Source organism: Eublepharis macularius, chromosome 1, assembly GCF_028583425.1.
Source record: "Eublepharis macularius isolate TG4126 chromosome 1, MPM_Emac_v1.0, whole genome shotgun sequence".
Classification (NCBI taxonomy): domain Eukaryota; kingdom Metazoa; phylum Chordata; class Lepidosauria; order Squamata; family Eublepharidae; genus Eublepharis; species Eublepharis macularius.
Genome location: NC_072790.1, coordinates 207,522,108 through 207,542,600, shown reverse-complemented (window position 1 = coordinate 207,542,600; position 20,493 = coordinate 207,522,108). Strand labels below are relative to the sequence as shown.

At 42.6% G+C, this 20,493-nt stretch overlaps 1 protein-coding gene across 1 annotated transcript in view; it reads right to left on the bottom strand.

Annotated features, from left to right (window-relative positions):
- The window catches only part of FOXN2 (forkhead box N2), a 69,647-nt gene extending 50,767 nt beyond the window's left edge, over positions 1 to 18,880 (bottom strand). The window contains exon 1 of the mRNA XM_054985781.1: positions 18,774 to 18,880. The gene's annotated coding sequence lies outside the window, so the exon portion shown is untranslated. The remainder of the gene's footprint in view (positions 1 to 18,773) is intronic.
- Between the last annotated feature and the right edge of the window lie 1,613 nt (positions 18,881 to 20,493).

The following is a 20,493-nucleotide window of genomic DNA, read 5'->3' as shown; positions in this document are numbered from 1 at the left end:
CACCTTCAACCAGGCACCCTCCATCAGTGGAGTTCCCAGTCTCCAGGTATGTAAGCGGTATTTTTACCTACTGACATATTGTTAGCCACTATGACTTTTGCAAGAAAAGCATTACGTAAATAAAAAATGTCTGTGGCAAATGATTCTGATGCTCTCCCCATTTGTGAGGGCTCATTTGTAGTTTGCATGTCTCCCCTCCTACCCCAAGCATGAAACGGCTCCAATACTTGTATCTTCATATGCTAGGAGAATCAACTCAGCGTACAAGGTATAATCAAGTGAGCTTTCATAGCCAAACTTAGAAGATTGTGATGAAAACATAAACCATTGGGAATTGTCCATTTCAAGCAGTTTTAGAATCACAGTTTCAGTATTACACAAATAATCTTCATCCACCTAGCAGTTAAGTATATGGCTGCCTGCAATTTTGTTCTGCAGACAGCTACTGCAATTCAATGTACAGAATCCACCCACAAGTATACGGTAGAAAAATACCTGTGTGATTAGTCTGGCTTACAGAACCAATACTCAAAGGAAATATTTGCAGAGCAGATTGCCACCAGATAATTTTACACCGGGAGGTGCTGGAACTCAAACACAGTTTGCACAATTTACACCTTCTGTCCCAGATGCATCAGTGGAAGAAAGGTATCCTGCACATGTTCAGGGGAAAGCATCTTTACAACTTCACTCGGTCTAGTGCAGTGGTCTTCAAACTTGCTAGACCCACATTTAACCTCTGAGGACAGCATGTATGTGTGTTATGTGTCGTCAAGTTGCCTCCGACCTATGATGAACTGCTGCCCCCTTGAATGAAAGACCTCCCAAACATCCTATCGTTAACAGATTTGCTCAGATCTTGCAAACTGGAGGACGTGGCTTTTTTACTGAGTCCAGCCATCTCATGTTGGGTCTTCCTCTTTTCCTACTGCCTTCCACTTTTCCTAGTATGACTGACTTTTCCAGAGAGTCCTGTCTTCTCACGATGTGACCAAAGTACGATAGCCTCAGTTTTGTCATTTCAGCCAGAGCTATGACCTCACTGGTGTCAAGGCACAAACTGTGGGCAACAGACCAGGAGAACCAGGGGCAAGAAACATAAACCGGCACCAGGTGGTGCATTATAGTGAAGAACAAGCCGGCACAGGCAGATTTATAGAGTCTGCCTAGCTATAAAAGCACCTCCTCCTATCAATCATATGATATTCCTTTACTTATGCTTGTGGCAAGGAGCATCTCTGCCCACAAAAGAGCAGCTTCTGCTGTGAGAGAGGGCTGTGTGCCACAAGTGCTGGAGGACTGGCTGAGAAGGCTGGGAGGGTTCAGGGCAAACTACGCTAGATGAAAAGAGAGAGGAAGGAGAGTTTTTGCAGGGAAGGGGACGCTGGACCTTCCTGTGCCAAAAAAAAGTGATACTTGAAGAGGTTTGGGAGTCCACCACCATACGTCATAGATCCAGAGGAGTTAGTCTGTAGTAGTAAAATAGTAGAGTCCAGTAGCACCTTAAAGACTAACCAACTTTATTGCAGATGACTGGAGAAGGCAATGGAAAACCACCCCGTAAAAAGTCTGCCAAGAAAACAGCGTGATGGGACATCCCCCCATGGGTCAAAAATGACTCGGTGCTTGCACAGGGGGACTACCTTTACCTTTTTAAGCTTTCGAGATTCACAGATGCACAGTTCATGCATCTGATGAAAAGAGCTGTGATTCTTGAAAGCTTATGCTACAATAAAGCTGGTTAGTCTTTAAGGTGCTACTGGACTCTTCACTACCATACGGCTCATCTTTTTCAGTTCTCTGTTTTCTTAAGGAGAACATGATGAAGATGATTTGGGACATTCTTTTAAATTTAATCACTGCATCACGTGCAGGTCTTTTTCAGATTTTAGAGACTGGAAGTATAGCTAATTTACATTTACGAGTGGAGAAAATTAAAGACTTATTTTGATGCTATAATTAACCTTATTACAAAAATGTAGAAACTTTAAAGATCATTAACGAATTTGGTCTTATTATGCCGACAGATACAAATATTGTTTAAAGTTTAAATGTTTTCTTTCAGTTACCATTGTTGATACATTATACATTTCAGATTAATTAAAAAAAAATTAAGAACCCTCTCCAATGAGTGACCTCACCATTCTGCAGCTTATCACTGTGCACAAATACAAGCAGGACACATGGCATTCTTACTATGTATGTATGCACAATATTCATTTTTTAAATTTAATATAGTCTTCCTTTCTTGCACAGGCTCACTAGCAGCGGGTCCTTCCAAACAGCCACCCTCCCAAAATGGCAGCATTGTCAGGGCTCACGGTCCAGAAGATGAGCCTTCACAATCCACCCAAGAATCAAGAACACTCGCTCAAAGCACCGATATCGGAAACTGGTTCCAAAGAGAAGCCAAGGCACAAATTAAGATAATGGAACCGAATTAAAATAGAAGAATCTTAAGGTGACATTGGAAAAGTACTACAAATGTTACAGAATGCAGAACACCTTCAAGGATTTAGTCCAAACTGTAAATCTACCAAGTGTATTTCTTCTGCAAAAACAGTAGTACGGCCTTTGTACAACACAGGTATTGACCCTTTTGTGTTTCTCACTTGCCTCCATCTTCTACATCAACTAAAACAAACTAATGTGTTTGAAAAGTGAAAACACACACACAATTAATTAGAAAGCTTGTTTGAGTTTGTTCAACCCTTCGTTTCCTGAAGCCTGCAATGCCCAGAGAGAAAGTTCAGAATCTATGCAGCTTTCAGAAACTGCTTCTGATTAGAGAAACGAATTTGAGTTAAGCAAGTAATGTGAGATAACAGCAGCCAATAAAATACAGGTTCAGGATAGATAATTTTGTCTACAGTTCTTTATAACACTTGTAGCCTGATTCAACATACATTTACTCAGAAACTAGACCCAGACAGTTCAATGGGACTTACTCCCAATAAGTATGCACAAGACTGCAGTCTATTTATGATGATGACACAGTAAGGAATATTTCAGTATTATAATGAAGAGTTCAATATTTATTGCTGCTTCATAATTACTTTATAGGAATGCTCACATTCTCAGCATTTACTCTAAAAACATGACTTCTCCTGTTTCTGGATGATAGTAGTAATAAAAGAATGATTTTATTAGCTTGGTTTAGTAACAATGCCAAGATTTATCTACTCTGGAAAAATATGCAGGTTGAAAACAAAACAAACAATATCCCAATGGGTACAAACTAAGATATATGGGTACAGCAACTTACAGTTCCACCTCTAACACCATATATAGTTGTAATTATTGTTTGAATAAAACAAAGGCATATTTTACTTTTAAATTTCATGCATATCCCAAAGGATAATTTCATGTGCTGAGTTATACATAATGCATATAATGTTCAAGTACTACTTGTTTTTTCAGAGTGTTCATTTCTAGTAATTTTGAGCAGCGGAGTGCAGCTAGAAAAGGTATTGCATGTCATACTAGAGAGTGTAAATGTTGTCAGCTGATTGCTTTTCCTTTGACTGCAGTCAAATATTGGCAAATAGTCCAGAAAACATCCCCAAAATGCGACAGTGTAGAAGACAGCTTACTCTCCCCCTCCCAATATGAGGTGATTTGTTTCCATGGCTTACTTGTTTACCAGCCCCGCAGAAACTGGGGTCAAATCTAGCACAGAGCAAATGAAAGGACGGATAATCTTCCCGGAGAAGCTGAAGATTCCTGGTGATCTACAAGAATGATCCTTGTTGGAGGTGACACACCAGTAGCAGTCAGTAATTTTCTCTACAGGGGATGACTACTGGGTACCTGTTTATTCTTCTCAGTATGTCTCTACAGTTCCTCAAAGATAGGGGATAATTTCAAAAAAATTGAAGTCTGGGGGAGGAAATTTACAAAAAAAAGGGGGGGAAATATATGCAATACTTATTTTCCTATGAAACCTAAATTTTTACTGACTGAACAACATAAATGCATCATTTATAACTTAGCATATAAAATTATACTATTTGGCATATTTATGTAGTTTAAAAATATAAATATCTTCATTTTCTATAAGGAAAATTACATGCATAATCAATGTGTGAGAAAAAGTTCCAAATTGCTACACCCTACGCTATCATGGCAACTATATCTTCAATTTTTACTGAGAGGTAGAAAAACAAAGTTGAATGTATAAAACAATTTCTGTACTGTTTATTTATTTTATTTGTTTATTTATTTATTTTCGATTTCTATTCCACCCTCCCCACACCAGCAGGCTCAGGGCGGATTACGGTCACATACAAGTTAAAATACATAAAACAGTTAATATAAATTAAAAAGCCATGAGACATCCAAAAATTATGCAATTAAAATGCATAATTTAGAAAATGTATAATTTAGAAAGAAACAGTTAACAGTCACACTAAGCAGGACTATCTATAATAATAATAATAATAATAATAATAATAATAGATTTATATACCACCCTTCAGGACAACTTAATGCCCACTTAAGAGCGGTTTACAAAATTGTCATTATTATCCTCACAACAACAAACACCCTGTGAGGTGGGTGGGGCTGAGAGAGCTCCAGAGAACTGTGACTGACCCAAGGTCACCAAGCTGGCTTCAAGCGGAGGAGTGGGGAATCAAACCCGGCTCTCCAGATTAGAGTCCTTTGCTCTTAACCACTACACCAAACTGGCTTTCTATCTGCTTGTTTGGATGTTAAAGCTAAACTTTATAACACTGAAAACAATTTAAGAATGCATTTTATTAATCACATTATAGTATATTGTTACCAAAATTACTTACATTTAAACAAAAAATGTATATGTCTACAGTACACATAGACACCCAGGGCTACCAAGCTCCTGCTTGGGACAAGGGAATCCCCAACCCGAACTCCTGTTGTTCTGTTGTCTGCCACTGCTCCAAACAGCAATGCGGGATTTTTTTAAAAAACCCACCAGCATCTGATGCATAATGACGTCTAGAGCGGGGGTTCCCAACACGGTGCCTGTGGGCACAATTGTGTCTACCAACACCGTTCCTGGTGCTTACCAAGTGTCTTTAGAAAGTGGGTGGAGCCAAGTTGGGGTTCAGTTTGACCATTAGAGTATTCATAGGCTGTGCAGATTTTTAAAAATATTGCTTTGGCAGAAGCTGCTTCCACAGCACAAGGATCTTCACTGTGTGTGACTGAAGGTAAGCTATAGCAGCCATTTTGTGGCTGGCTCCATCTCCTGCAGCAGCCATTCTGTGGCAGCCATATTGTTGCGGCATCCACCACACTGCGCCAGAATTCCAAACGTGCCCCCAGGCTCAAAAAGGTTGGGGACCCTTTGGCTGTTGCTTCCAGGTTTTCCCTGGAAGTGAGGTCATCATGCTCACAATGCCAGTCCCCCATGTCCCCACTCCCAACCCTCCCAGTGGCTGCCAGGCTAGTAATACACTATAGACAGGAAAAACACTTGCTTTTTTTCTATGGTGTAAGCTGGCTCACACACACACACACACACAATATATCAGCTTCTTACGAATAAGTTCTCTTGACAATAATTTAACAATAACTGAATTGTACTACCCACCATCAACTTCTCCTGGCCTGTAAGCAGTTTCATATTTAGAGGTTCCCTGGGATTTGTAAAATTAATGTAGGCAGGGCTTTTTTTCAGCTGGAATGCGGTGGAATGGAGTTCCAGCACCTCTAGAAAATGGTCCTATGGCCAGTGGCCCCGCCCCCTGATCTGCGCGCGGAGAGCAATCTAAACTCCCCTCTGTCTGGAGATCAGGGGGTGGGGCCACCAGCCATGTGACTATTTTCACTGAGGGCAATTTAAACTTTAAAAAACTCCCCCCTTGTTCCAGCTGACCCAAAGTGATGTCATTATGCAGTCTTGAGTTCCACCACTGAGTTCCACCACCTCTTTTCCCAGAAAAAAAGCCCTGAAGGTTGGGGTTTCTCCATGAGAAAAAAAATTGGGAAACACTGCAGCAGTGACTTGGGGTGGCTATTCAGATTCATCCTACCTTGCTAATTCATCAACAATTGGAGCAGTCCACACCCTCTCTGATTAGAACCTTTATTCTTTACTGGACCTTCCTTTAATCTGTGGTCTTCATTGTTATGCAACACATCCAAGCCTTGGGAAACAGACCACTTAAAGGATCAGGCAGTAGGGAATGTGAAAGACTCCCGTCAACTGAGCACAACACATCATGCATTTGACAAGTCACACTTGTAGGGAGGGGCCATAGCTCAGCAGTACAGCATCTGTTTGGCTGTTCTATTTCCAAACCCCCACATAAGTATCAAATCAGTTGACAATTAAATTATCAGTGTTGCTTTTTCTCAAAATGATCTGACCTGTTAACTGACATTTTTGATCAGCGGAGTCGCCAACCCCATGTCACAGTCTCTCACACGTTGACGTCTGTAAGTTCATATCCACTCGCACTATTCTATTTACCGCTAGGACAATATGGCATAACTCTAACAATCATTGACAAGCTTTGCCGAAAGAAGCCACTTTTTGCAGGGGTATCAAAATCCATCAGTGCCACATCTTTAAATCCCTGAGATTTTCCCCAATCCTACTAACCTTTTCAAGAGCTTCACATACCAAGAGGATTCCTGTATGTACAGGTGTGAGGGTCCTGACCCCAGAATACCCTCACTAGAAGAGCTTTTCATTCCATACATGATATCCACAATGTATAAGTGATACCAATACAAAGATGGGGGGGGGGGGCTCTACTCAGAGTCCTAAAAAATTGATATCGGGACCTTGAAAGTAGAACCACTACCACCCCTCTGATTCCTACTCCTTTAAGCATTTCTGCCTGCAGGTTAGAACTAGAGTAGTTTTGCTCAAAAATAGACCCACCCATTCCCACAAGAAAAGATAATGTCTCTAAAAACAAACGATTTTATGAAGGCATTCAGAGTGACAATATCACCACACAAGAATAATATGATTCATTTGTATCAACTACACCAAGGAAATATGAGGAAACTGCCTGGTAGCTCACCTTTGTATGGTCTAGACTGAACTGAAAGATCAGACAACACGATGCAGGAAGAGAGAAAGGCGGGAGAAAAGAACTGTATTTGCAAAGTCATGTGATAAGATTTTTGGTTTGACTTCCCACGCTCCAAATTCTACTTTCTCTAAAAACATCTCCTGTACAACAGTCAGCTCTGCTTTTCCACAGTTACACAACAGCTATTTTTCCTTGTAAGGGATTGAGGAAGCTTACAGACTTTAAGATACAAAAGATGTATTTGCAATTTTCCGGAGTGATGAAACATGATACTTCAAATGCCTTAAATCTCTTGCTAAACTCCGTATTTTGTGGGCAAAGCACTTTATCACCCAGTCACTACTTCCAACCCACTTGTTGCCTTAAGTCACAATGAGAATCCAACACTCGGGCTGGCTTCTTGCATTATGGGGTTTCTCCTAAAGTCTACTTCCAGGTACAGGAAAGGATGCAATTTCTTTGTCCAAAGTTAGAGCCAGACCTGCAAGCCTTCCAGTCCCTATCCAGGTGGACCCCAAATCTTTGCTTCTTGTGCTACCTGTGCTTCTGACTAGCCATTCCATGCCCTAATGACATTCAACATCTTAGTTTCAGGGAACTCCTTCCACACTGACTTCTCGACTAAGGAATGCCTGGGACACATGATATGTGGCAGGGTACCACTGAGCATTGAAAAAGATCCTACAGCATGTTCTAGTGTATACAGTGAGTTCATGGAACACATGGAGCACATGGACCTCACAGCTGTCCCACCTGAACCCAAAGTGTGGCTAACATGCCCAATATTCCTTTCCCACACAGCTGGGAAGCTCATCTTCTATTACTATTTTTTTCATTTGAAGAGCCTCTTGACAAGCTTCTGAGGAGCCCCAGCGTTGTCCAGAACACAGTTTGAAAACCAGACTCCTAGGAAAAGTAGGAACTATTTGCCCAAAAGCAGAGAGACACAACAACCTACATGGTCAACAGTCATGTGAACTAGCCCAGCCTTGCTAGTAAGTCCACAAAATGCACATGGCCACAATTCTCAGTCTATATAGCACATACCACCATTTTGTATAGAACTATGGTATGGTATCGGTTCTGTTTACTGTATCTCAAAGAAGATATTGTAGAGATGGAAAAGGTACAGAAGAGGACAACCAAGATAATTAAGGGATTAGAGCCCTTTTTCTATGAGAAAATTCTGGAGAGTCTGGGACTTTTCAGTTTAGAAAAAGGACAACTAAGGGGGCATAAGACAGATTTGCACAATTACACGTGGGGTGGAGGAAGTGGATAGTTACATCTTTTTCTCTCTTTCATGATACTAGCATTTGAGAGCACCCATTAAAGCTGATAGACAAAAGGAAACAATACTTTACTCAAGGAGTTATTAAATTGTGGATTCACTGTCAGTTGACATAATGACAGCTACTAGCACAGATGACTTAAAAAGGGACTGGACAGGTTCATAGAGGATACACTGATCAATGGCTACAACTATGAGGGCTCAAGAGAACCTCCACATCCAGAGGCAATAATCCTCTGAATACTAGAAGGAAACATCAGGGGAAGGCCTCTTATGCCCTGTCTACTGATCCTCCAGGACAAGTGGTTAAGCCATTTGAAAGAGGATGCTGATCTAGATGGACAAGTGGTCTGATCTAACAGGGCTCTTCTGATGTTCTTACACATATCTTCACAATTCTAGTGACTATCCAAAGCACTCCACATGAACAGTTGTCTACAGCCAAATCCTATGAGACAACTTCATTTACTCCAGCTGTTTGAACAGGGACTCATACTTCCAAAAAAAATCTGACTTTCTTAAACCTCACCTGTGAAGAAAGAAATTGACATGGCCAGATATACAGAGTCAGACTGCAACATGACAGGACTTAAAACAAAAGAACCACAATCATTTAACTATAGCTACAATCTAAAGCCACTTCAATTTGTCATCAATAATCTACAGTCTATCCTGGACGATGGTACTTCTTTCTCACAGGCCATGGACAGTAGCAGGCCTTTACCTGTTTACGAATAGTTATCACCAGTAACAATGGACCTCCTAACAGAGACATTAATCCCAAAGACTAGACCCTATGACAAACCCAGATGCCACCTCTGTTCACATGACTACTCAGGCAACACTGTTACACTAATAACAGTAACAAAAATTGGGATTTGTTTACCACACATTCTATATCATGATGTATGCAATCATCTGTCAGCAATACTCTGCAAAAGAACAAATGGACACAAATTTGACATAAATTAGGGCAACATTCACACATCAGGGAACATCTTAAATCTACCAGAGTACTCTTTTGCCAACATAAAAGTTACACTTCTACAAACAAACTTTAAAATGGAGACTCCAATTGGAAGCTAAATGCTGCATTAGTATTTACGTAATTGTATTAACCATGACTTAAAACAGAATTGACACTTTTATTCACTACTACAAATAGTAAATGCTTAACGTAGCTAAGATAGACCACATTATCATCAATAGTTAGAGGTGCTGTGAATGATCGCTATGCTTAACTTGTACTCTTTGGAGTTCTGCTTAAAAATATGACAAAGTGTACCACTTGCATGTCATGGCCTTTTATCCACAGGCTTCACAATTTGTGCACATGTTTCTGCTGGCTGAAGCTTCCTGTCACATGAAAAAGGCTCTAGCCCATGAAAACTTATACTTAAATTAATATGTTAGCTTTTAAAAGGCCACAAAACTGAAAACTCCTTTTTTGTTTTTGTTAGAACAGATTAACACCTTTATCCCATTGAAATGTACACTTACAGGAGTCATTTTTACTAACTGCCTGAAATAAGAAGAAAAGAAGCAGCAAATATCTTCAAAATTACAAAACTTCTCTGTGGGGTACCTAGAAAAGATTGACTTGCAATAAGTGAGCAAAGACTGATTCAGCCCTAAGTTAGATTTGCACATGTCCCAGCCTCTGCAAAGATGAAAAACACTGAAAGATGGCAAAAGCTCAGTAAAGTAGGACTGCAACATTTACAATGCAATCCTCGTTACCCCAGCCTAACCCCATCAATTTCAGTAGGATTGTACAGGAATAACTCTACAGAGGCTTGCACTGCTAGCTGACTAATCCATTTAAAGCTTTTTGATCAATTACAGAGGTACTCAACTAAGCAGATACAATTTTTTAAGGTTATTTATCTTTAACTAAAAACTTACAAAACCTTGACTGGCACCATTTTAGAACAGGAATTCTTCCTCTTCTCTTTGTGGGAAGGAATGCCTCTTCCAAGATGCTGCCTGTTGCGACAAATGCACGGTCATCCAAAGGTAGAAGGCAACTTTCCCCCCTTCTGAATGTTTCACTCATTATGCCGACATATTACTGATCAGTTAATTAAAATGCTTGCCTAATCAACTAATCTTTAGGGTTAGCTTTACCTTTGAGCATCTCATGTATCATCTAGGCACATGTGTGAATTGCCACACAAGTTTTAGCATGCAGAAATTAAGTTTTTTAATCAGCTGAGACAGCTATAAGGGAAACAGGATTTTGATTCGCAGATCAGCTTGCATGGACTTTGTATCACCTTCATTTAAATGCGCTGTACAAAAAATGCTGTTACTTGTCTCCCATCACTTGTTATTATGATAGCATACTTTCCTGAGTAGATTAATGGCAGAAAATGTTTTCTCCTGCACATGCTAGAAGAAAGGATGTACAGCTGGTTCATTTGACCCTCCAAGTACGGTACACTCACTGCTTCCTATCACACTATCAGAGACTGGGGCAGTCCCATGCCACTGACAGCTACCAGCGTATCAAGCTTTTAGTCTGCAGTATTTCGGCACTGTGCTGTGGGAGGAAATCATTTGGGTGGCTTGGTTATAGTGATGATCCAGGGAGAATACTAACCTCTACAGGAGACAACTCACCTGTGAGCAAAAGTAACCTGCCCGTTGCAACATAATCTTTTGTAGGCAATAGTCAAGTCATTCTTCAGCCAGTGTGGTGTAGTAGTTAGTGTCAGACTAGTGCCTAGGAAATTCGAGTTCAAATCCCCACTCTACCCCAAAGCAACTTGAGTGACCTTGGGACAATCATTCTCTTTTAGCTTAACCTGCCTAACAGGTTTGTTGTGAATACAACGCAATAGGGAGAACCATGGTCTTAGTATTTAAAGCCCTCCACAGACTGGGACCTGCATACCTACAGGACCGCCTCTCCCATTATGGCCCCCACAGGAACTTGTGTTCTGCAGATAAGCAGCTTCTGGTGGTCCCCGGCCTGAGGGACTTTCGGCTGGCTTCAACTAGGGCCAAGGCTTTTTCTGCCCTGGCCCCAGCCTGGTGGAACACTCTCCCAATGGAGACCCAGGCCCTGAAAGACCTTTTACAGTTCCACAGGGCCTGCAAGACGGAGATGTTCCGCTGGGCCTTTGACTAGGGGCCAGCTTTTTGCCCCTCTTCTGACTGCCATACCCTCCTATTGCAGCCGCCCTTGAGTTACATCATGGTGGTGCCGGGGTTTATGATGATCTTGCAGTAGCCGATCTGTCTGATGGTGCCTGAATTTTAATGTGTTAATAAGGTTTTTATTGTATTTTAACAGTATATTTGTTGGAAGCCGCCCTGAGCACGCTTCTGGGAAGGGCGAGGTATAATTTGAATAAAATTTTAAAAAAATTAAAAATGTACAGCAGCCTGATCCCCTTGGGAAAAGGATAAAAATGTGTAGATAGACAGATTTTCTTATTCAGATAAGCAGCTCATTAGAAGTACATTTATCTCATGGTGGATTGTCCCAAAAATTCAGAAGATTTTAGAAGATTAGGAAACTGTCCTTAAACTCTTGCAATGGCAAACTGTAATATCTGGAGGGGAGGGGATGAAATGAGAGAGGATGGAGGGATCTTAATTTATTCCCTTTGCCTAGCACCCACACTAGCTGTTTACAGAAGACTTATTTATGTTATTTATAGTCCGCCTTTCTCACTGAGGCTCAAGGCAGATTATCTCACATTATGCTCAATTTCAAAGATATTTCAATAAACAATGTAACAAGGTACTTAAATTCAAATTTGTAAAGTTTTAAAACCAGAAATTCAACAGAATTGAAGAAAAAAAGCAAGAGTCCAGTAGCACCTATGACTAACAAGATTTGTGGTAAAATATGAGCTTTCATGAATCACAGCTCACTTCTTCAGATGCCACTAGAGTTGAAAAAATGCTGACACAGAGCATAAGCAATTCTAAGACTGACATATTAAACAACATAGAAACTACCCAGTAGGATCATATGTAGAACAACAGACAGTACATAGTAGTGAAGGCTATCATCTCTTTACTGATGCACCTCTTTGAGACCAGTTCCTTACAGTACAGCCCTCCTATCTGAGAAAAAAGGCCCTCTTGAATAATTCAGCTTGGCATAGATTGCGGAAAGCTAGGGGAGTAAGAGCTTCCCTAATCTCTTCAGGTAAGCCATTCCATAAGATGGGGGACAACACAGAGTAGACACATGTATAGGCAGCTGTTAATTCTGTCCATATGCAACGTGGTACCTGCAGAAGGCCCTGTTCAGATAAGCAAAACTGCCGTAGGACAGAGGCAGTCCTGTAGATATGATGGACCAAGGCCATGAAGAACTTTATATGTGATGCCAATTCCTTGAATTGAGCCCAGTAGCTGATAGACAGCCAGTAGAGGGATTGCAGAATGGGAGAATGATTCATGTTCCTCCTCCCTCCTGAGCTGCAGTGTTCTCCAAGTTCTCTTAGAGGGGAGATCTATGTACGGTGCATTACAGTAGACAAGTCTGATGCTACTATGGGCATGGATCCAGGTAGCCAGATAGGCCATGTTGAGGTAGGGGACCATCTTCCAGGCTAAACTTGAGTTTGTAGAAGGCATTTTTTGCAGTTGCCTTAACTTGCCTTTTTAGCTGTAGCACTAGATCCAGTAAAACCCCAAGACTCTTAACTGAGTCTACAAGGGTCAGACAAACTCCATCGATTGCAGGGAGTTACAGTGTCCTTCAAGACCTCTGCCTTCCCAACCAGCATCACTTCCATTTTGTCTAGGTTCAGTTTCAATTTGTTTGCTTTCAGCCAAGATTTATTCCAATACAACCTTTCATGAGTTATTTCATCCGATGCAGAGTGCTCATCCAAGCTCCATGCATCTGATGAAGCAAGCTTGGACTCAGGAGCGGTCATGCTAGAATAGTGTTAGCCTTCAAGGTGCCACTGGACTCCTGTTTAGTTTTGATGCAAGATGGCTCTCTCTCTGGAATTACTAATACTTACAAATGCAAAAAAAAAACCCAAACCCAAAACAGCATAGTACAGCATGGGCACAAATCAGACAAAGCTAACCACTCATTGACAGAAGAATGAACTACACCTGTTGAAACCTCGGTCCAAATGGATTGTCTCTGTAACTTCCTTTTAGTTTTCCCACATATTCCACTCAATCCAAATATTTTTCCAGTTCTATGGACGTTAATCTCTTGGGAGACTACAGAACCAGGTTTAATCTCTTGCATCTATACTTAAAGGGTTTTAGGAAGCAAGTAAAGGAAAAGATCTGTGGCTCTGCCTGGAATTCTTTGAGAGTTACTGCCAAATCCAGAAGACAACACAGAGCTAGATGGTTTGATTAAGCATGAAGCAGGTTCCTCTGCTTATTCCAAGAGTCTCTCTGTGAATGTGATGAGTCTGAACTGAATCACAGAACAGGTGTTCATACTAGCAGTTTACCACCGCTTTACTTTTGAAACAAACACAGGACATCCTCATATTGGAATTAAGACTCACGCTTCAGTCAATGGTTTAGAGCTTGAGTAATTCCTTGGAATGTTTCCTTCTGCTTCCACAAACATGGCCAGCTTCATTAAGATTGTATATAAATTGGTGGTGATGGTGGAAAGTGTTTTCAAGTCATAGCTGACTTACGGCGACCCCTGCTGGGGTATTCAAGGCAGAAGACTATCAGAGGTGGTTTGCCATTTCCTGCCTCTGCAACCCTGTTCTTCTTTGGAGGCCTCCCATGCAATTGCTAACCAACGCTGATCCTGCTTAGCTTCCAAGATCAGGCTTGCCTGGGTTATCCATGTCAGAGCAGAATGTAAGTTGTGAACACAACACTTAAAGCTTAAAGGAAGCAGGGGGCATAACCAATGTTCAGCCATAGTCTCCTTTTGTAACCTTCAAGGAGTCACTCCCTCTAAACCCAAATTCCCTTTTGCAACATGAGAAAATGTTTACTTTAATAGTATTCCAAGGGACAAGTAGATGGCACCTAAAAATTATGCCACTAACCATTCCAAAATACATCTTTAAAATTCAAAATGTGTTGTAACTAAAGAAATGCACATTCCCTGCAAAATTCCCTACTCTCCCATATGTTTGTTATAGGTGTATGCTTATTTTTTACCTATGATTCACAAGACATCCAGGACATCTGGCTCTGCCCCAGATGTCCTGGAACATGCCTTTGAGGCTGTGATTAGATGATTGAAGCAGAGTCGGCTGAGACTGAATCCCATGAAGACAGAGGTCCTGCATGTGGGGCTAGGATCCATGAGTGCGGGACTCCGGCTCCCTGCTCTCGATGGAGCGTCGCTTACGCCAGTGTCGAGAGTCTGGGGGTGGTCCTGGATACTTCCCTGTCTATGGAGGCACAGGTCGCAGCGGTTGTTCGATCCTCATTTTTCTACCGAAGACAGGCTCAGCAACTTGTCCCTTACTTGTCGACCCATGACCTTATGACAGTGATCCAGGCAACGGTCACCTCCAGATTAGACTACTGTAACTCGCTCTATGTGGGGCTTCCCTTGGGCTTGATCTGGAAACTGCAGCTGGTTCAGAATGCAGCTGCACGAGTGGTTGCCAGAGCTCCAATCATGGTACATATAACACCCATCCTCCGTCAACTGCACTGGTTACCAGTTGAGTACCAGGTCCGGTTCAAGGTTTTGGTGTTGACCTATAAAGCCCTATGCGGACTGGATCCAGCATACCTTCGGGACCACCTCTCCCCATATGTTCCCCAGAGGTCACTTCGATCAGCTATAAGCAGTTGCTGATGGTCCCCCCAGGGAGGTCTGGCTGGCCTCTACCAGAGCCAGGGCCTTTTCAGTCCTGGCTCTGATCTGGTGGAACTCTCTGTCTGAGGAGACTAGGGCCCAGCAGGATTTATCTTTCTGCCGGGCTTGCAAGATGGAGATGTTCCGCCAGGCATTTGGTGGGGGCTAGGCTGCCCTCTTGCCGGCCATACCACTGAAGACCATCCACCACCCAGGCAGGAGCTCATAAAGTGTGACGCAGGTCATTATGTAAGAGCCAAGCCTTGTGCCTAAAATGCTGAATTTTAATATTTATACTCGCCATTTGAGAAATTTTATTGCACATAGAATAATGTTTTAAATGTTTATTTATAATATTTTTATTGTTTTAAATTGTATGTTATAAATTGTATGTTGTTATACCGCCCTGAGCCCATCCGACGGGGAGGGCGGTCTAGAAATGTAATAAAATAAATAAATAAGACACCTATTACCTTGTCTAATCAATGCCTTATCCAATGAACATATTCAAGCTGATTTAAAAACAGCTGTATTGGTTGTCAAGTTTCTTTCACACTTCAACTCAAGTTGCTACTGATAATTTTTAAAGCCCTTCACTGTGAAGCCCACATACCTGAAGGACCACCTCTATCCATACGTGCCCTGCAGAAGTCAACAGGGCCCCTGAAGCAAGTGATTTTCTGAAGACGTTCCCAGCCTCTAAAAAGGACTCCCAGAAGAGATCAGAAAGGCAAACTTCATTTTTGTAAAGAAAATTATCTCTGTAAACAGGCTTTTAGTTCACCAGAGAGGGTATATTTTATCTCAAAGTAAGATGTTTCTGATCTACTGATTTTATTATATTGCACTTTGCATTTTAACAGCTATTTAATTCATTTACATGCCATAGTTCTCAATTAAAATCAATCAAGATTAAAATCAATTAAAGGAGGTTTTCAAAATACAGCTATGAATACAATAAAGCAAATCTTTAAAACCCAATAGCCATCAGAAGATTAAAAACAAGCCAAATTCAGTTCCAACACAACAGTAAAACCGCAGTTACCATAGATAAATAAGTTATAGTAAAAAGGAATTTTTAAAAAATCAGACTGATATTAAGGTGTAGAAATCAGTTGCAGTACTATAGAAAAGAAGCACACATACTAAAAATATTAAGAAAAAGCCTGAGCAGATAATCAGGTCTTAACCTGATGCCAAAAGGTCGATTCAGGCCAAGCACAGATTTTGAGGGAGGGCATTCCATAGATGGGGCATCACAACTGAAAAGGCCCTGTCTCAGCCTCATCTCTTCTTAAGAAACAGAGGTCCATTGGAGCAGGGCTCTAATGAAGTAGAACTGGGCAGATTTATATGGGAAAAGGCTGTCCTTTTTTGATACCTTGGTCCCAGACCATTTAAACATTTAAAAAGCAAGAACCAACACCCCGAATGGAACCAAATTAACTATCACCAAGGCTCTTTAAGCACGGATGAAATATGTTCTGTCCAGTCAACTCCTGCAAGTAGTCTTGCAACTTCATTTTGAAGTAATGCACGTTTTTGAAGTTGTGTGACAATATTTTTATTACTGCTGCATACTACCCTGAACCCTTGAAATTTGGAAAAATAAAAAGAGCACACTACATGATGTAGTTAAAAACAACAGACATTTAAAACAAAAACACCTCCTGTGTCTGTAGAAATGAAACCTTTGGTGCAGGCAAAACCTTTGGAGCAGGCAAAAAAAGTATCCCTTTCTTCCCCTTAGCAGGCAACTATTCCACATTTGCAAAAACCACTTCAGATTGCTTTGTTACCTCCTATTATCCACTGCAACCTCCCCTTCCCCATTCACATTTGGACCACTAAAAATAGTAGGTTGCTCTTTCTTTAAACTCTCAATGGCTGCAGTGGAGTTGACTTTCCAGCATAACAATCTTTATGGAATAGATCAAAGCCCCATCTAGTCCAACCTTCTGCTACCAACACTGGTGTGTCTGCAGCTGTGTGACTACCAAATGGTGTGGCTGCACTATTATTTAATCCAGTCTCTACAATCCCCCCACAGCCCCCAAATCGGTGTAAATTTGCATTTCCTTTCTCTAGGGTACAACGCTGGAGGTTGATAGTTTGCAACGAGAGAGGCAGGACTGAAGCAATAGAGCGGAGCCTGAAGGGGGCCCCTCTTAAGCTCCCATGGAGGAGGAGGAGGTCCACACTTTGTCTGCCTTTGTGTTGGGCTTCTTAGACACAGCCACACGCTGCCAGAGCCTCCAGTGACCTGGGGGCCGCCTCTTCCCCGCGTCGGGCTTTGCCGGCCACGTGGCTGTCACAATCTCAACCCAGACAGGGGAAGAGAAACAGAACCGACTGTGGTAGTAGAAACCGTGCAGAAGGAGCGGGTGCCGGGGGTGGGGCCAACTCATTTCTGTTTAGTAAGGCCGCAAGATAACTCTGCGGGGGATGGGGCAGTCGTGCCAAGCAACTTCAAGGAGAAGAGCTGATCAATTCAGGAAGATCAGGGAGCGCTTTCGAAAAGTACGCGCAAGATTCAGCGGCAGCTCCGGCACTCCCAGCCCCCTGAGCATAATGAAAGGCGGGCGGGGGGAGGAAGGGCAGAGGCAGCCACATGGCCCTCCGAAGGGAGACGCAGAAGCCCGGAAGGGGGGAGAGAAAGCTTGTTTGGAGAGCCAATTCAGCGGGCGGAGGGACCTGGGAGTCCAGCCCCGGCGCAGGGGGGAGAAAGGTCATCGGACAAAAGCATGGCCGAGAGAGATCCGAGCACGGCCAGCAGCTTTTCAGCCGCAACCTCTCCCCACCCCCCAGCCCGGCCTAAGTCCCGGAAAGCCTTCCCTCCTGAAAGACACAGAAAGCAGCCCATAGAACAGAAGGCAGTCGCTGCCTTCCATCCACACGCGTTACGCACTGAACTGCGTTCTTCTATGCGAGGGGATGAAATCCTCCCGTCTCAGCCCCGTTCCATTTGGTCCCTCCTCAAGACGCAGCGAAGACCCTTCCTCGACACCCCTTCGCCGCGTCCCCGTGCAGTTTCCTCAGTCCCACTTCCTGGTTTCGCCGGTCCCATTCGGATCGCGCGATCCACACACGTCCATCTCCATCCACCACTCGCGGAATTGCCCTTCGTTGGCTTGGGCAGAAGCCCTCCGCTTCCACGACTGGCAAAACTACTTCCTCTTCCTTGGAAAGAAAGTCTTCTCTCCTCCTCCCAATTCCCAAACATTTTCGCTCCCTGAAATCAACCTTCGCTCCCTGCCTTCCAAGCGCACACGCAGCCGTCCAACTCAGACGTGTGCGCAAATCCCAGAAAATGTACCGAACCCCCCGACACACAATACATTCCTAACCCTTCCCCGGATCCCCAACCACTTCCAATCTTGCAAAGCATCTCCAAACCGGTTCCTCAGCCGGAGCAAACCTCCACCCCTTTTTAAAACACCCACAACTGAAGCCTCGGTGTTCCAGACTGTAATGAAGGAAATGCCACACACGGGGAGAGAAAGAAATCGGCTGTGACATACACTAAATTTACCCCCCCCCCCCCGCCCCAATATAGAAAGGACACGAAATCCCATGTAAGCCCAGGGTGGGAAGACGTTACAGGAGCAATTCGTCCCCCTGCTTTCCCACCCTCTTTCCCCCAGAGATAGTTAATAAAGGAAAGGTTCGAACTCACTGTACTCATGAAGCTTGTGGAGGGGGGAGGAAGGGGTGGCCACAATATGGCAGCAGCAGTAATAAGGGGAAATATGTCAGAGATCAGCAGCTGCTGCCGCTTGCGGCTGCCTCTGGTTTCCCCTGCCCTGCGCAGCAGCAGCAGCAGCAGCAGCACAACGCCGCCGCCTCTCTCGCAGTCTCCCCATAGCAACAAGGCGCCCAAGCTACTAACTCCGCCTTCTCCCCTTGCATGCAAAACCTCCTGCGCACACCAACTTTCTCCTCCCCCCGTTGCAATCCAGCCGCCCCCTTTTCCTCGCTTTTCTGCCTAGACAGCAGGCGAGTCCATTTTAGAGTAGAGGGGAGGGTGCGCACGAGCTCTTGGTATTGTGGTTGCTGGAGGAACCGGCAAATTTTGTGGATTTGGCTCGTGCTTACAGACCTGGCGAATTTTAAAAAAATATTATTTTTAGAAATCGATTTTAAAGTTCCCACTCGGGGCTCATTCCTTTGACGGTTCAAACGCGCCTGCTTAAAGGGCGGGGGAAGCGTATCATCTGTAAAGTATATTACGCTTAGGCTGCGATCCTGGAGATACTTTCCTGGGAGTAAGCTCCATTGAATAACATAAGACTTATTTCCAAGTACACCTGCCTAGGATTGCTCCCTTAGTGTCGACAAAGTTGCGACCAAGAAAAGACTTGCGATTAGGTTAAAACGGGGCAGTCCCTGGCCGCTGAACTACTTTGCAATATCCTATCGTTCAAATAGTACTGGTTTACTCGGAAGTAAACAGTTGTTTTCAGCGGGACTTCTAAGGAAGCGTGCATGCGATGGCAGCTTTGGGAAATCTGTTAAGTCCTGTTTGATTCAACTATTGCTTTCATGAAGAAGTTAAGGTTACATTACTCGAGGTGGGAGACAAACTTGAGGGCTCGCCTGCAAAATGTGATAACCGCTGTTAGTATTGGTTTTCGATTGCTTTATGGGGAATGGGGAGGAAAGACAAAATGAGGGCTTGCCTGCAAAATTTGGTAACTGCTGTTCGTGTTTTTCATTTATATTGGATCCTTGCTAATGCTATGTCTTTGTCAACTTGTATTCATTTACCCTATGACATTGTTTATGGACATAGATGCAGAGGAGTTAGCCGTGTTAGTCTGTGGTAGCAAAATCAAAAAGAGTCGTTCTTGACACTGTATGAAAATGCCTGCCCTTGTCCTTGCTACTGATTGTACTAATCTCATACTATGTAATCCACCTTGAGTCTCAGTGAGAAAGGCGGACTATAAATAACACAAATGAATAAAATAATAAAATAAATAAATATTTTAACCTGTTATATATACTTTGCCAAAAGAGTAGATTAAGTGGGTTGGGTTACCACAGTGAAATATCATTTTACCATGTTGAATTTTGAGTACTCAAAAGCTGTAGCAGTAGTTGTTTATAGTCTGTATTTCTCACTGAAACTCAAGGAGTACACAGGGTAAGTCACTGCAATCCATAGGATGTGACGACTAATAAACAGTGCTGTTGGGGTACAATTACAGAAATTTGAAATAAAGCAAAATGTATTCGACATATGTTAAACAATGCAGAAAATGTTATTACATAAGTAGAAGACAGTACAGTGGGAGCAGGGTAATACGTACCACAAACAGATAATACATACTATTTATTTAACTTTTATGCCACCTCTCTACCATATTTAGTGGTCGAGGCTGTTTACAGCATAC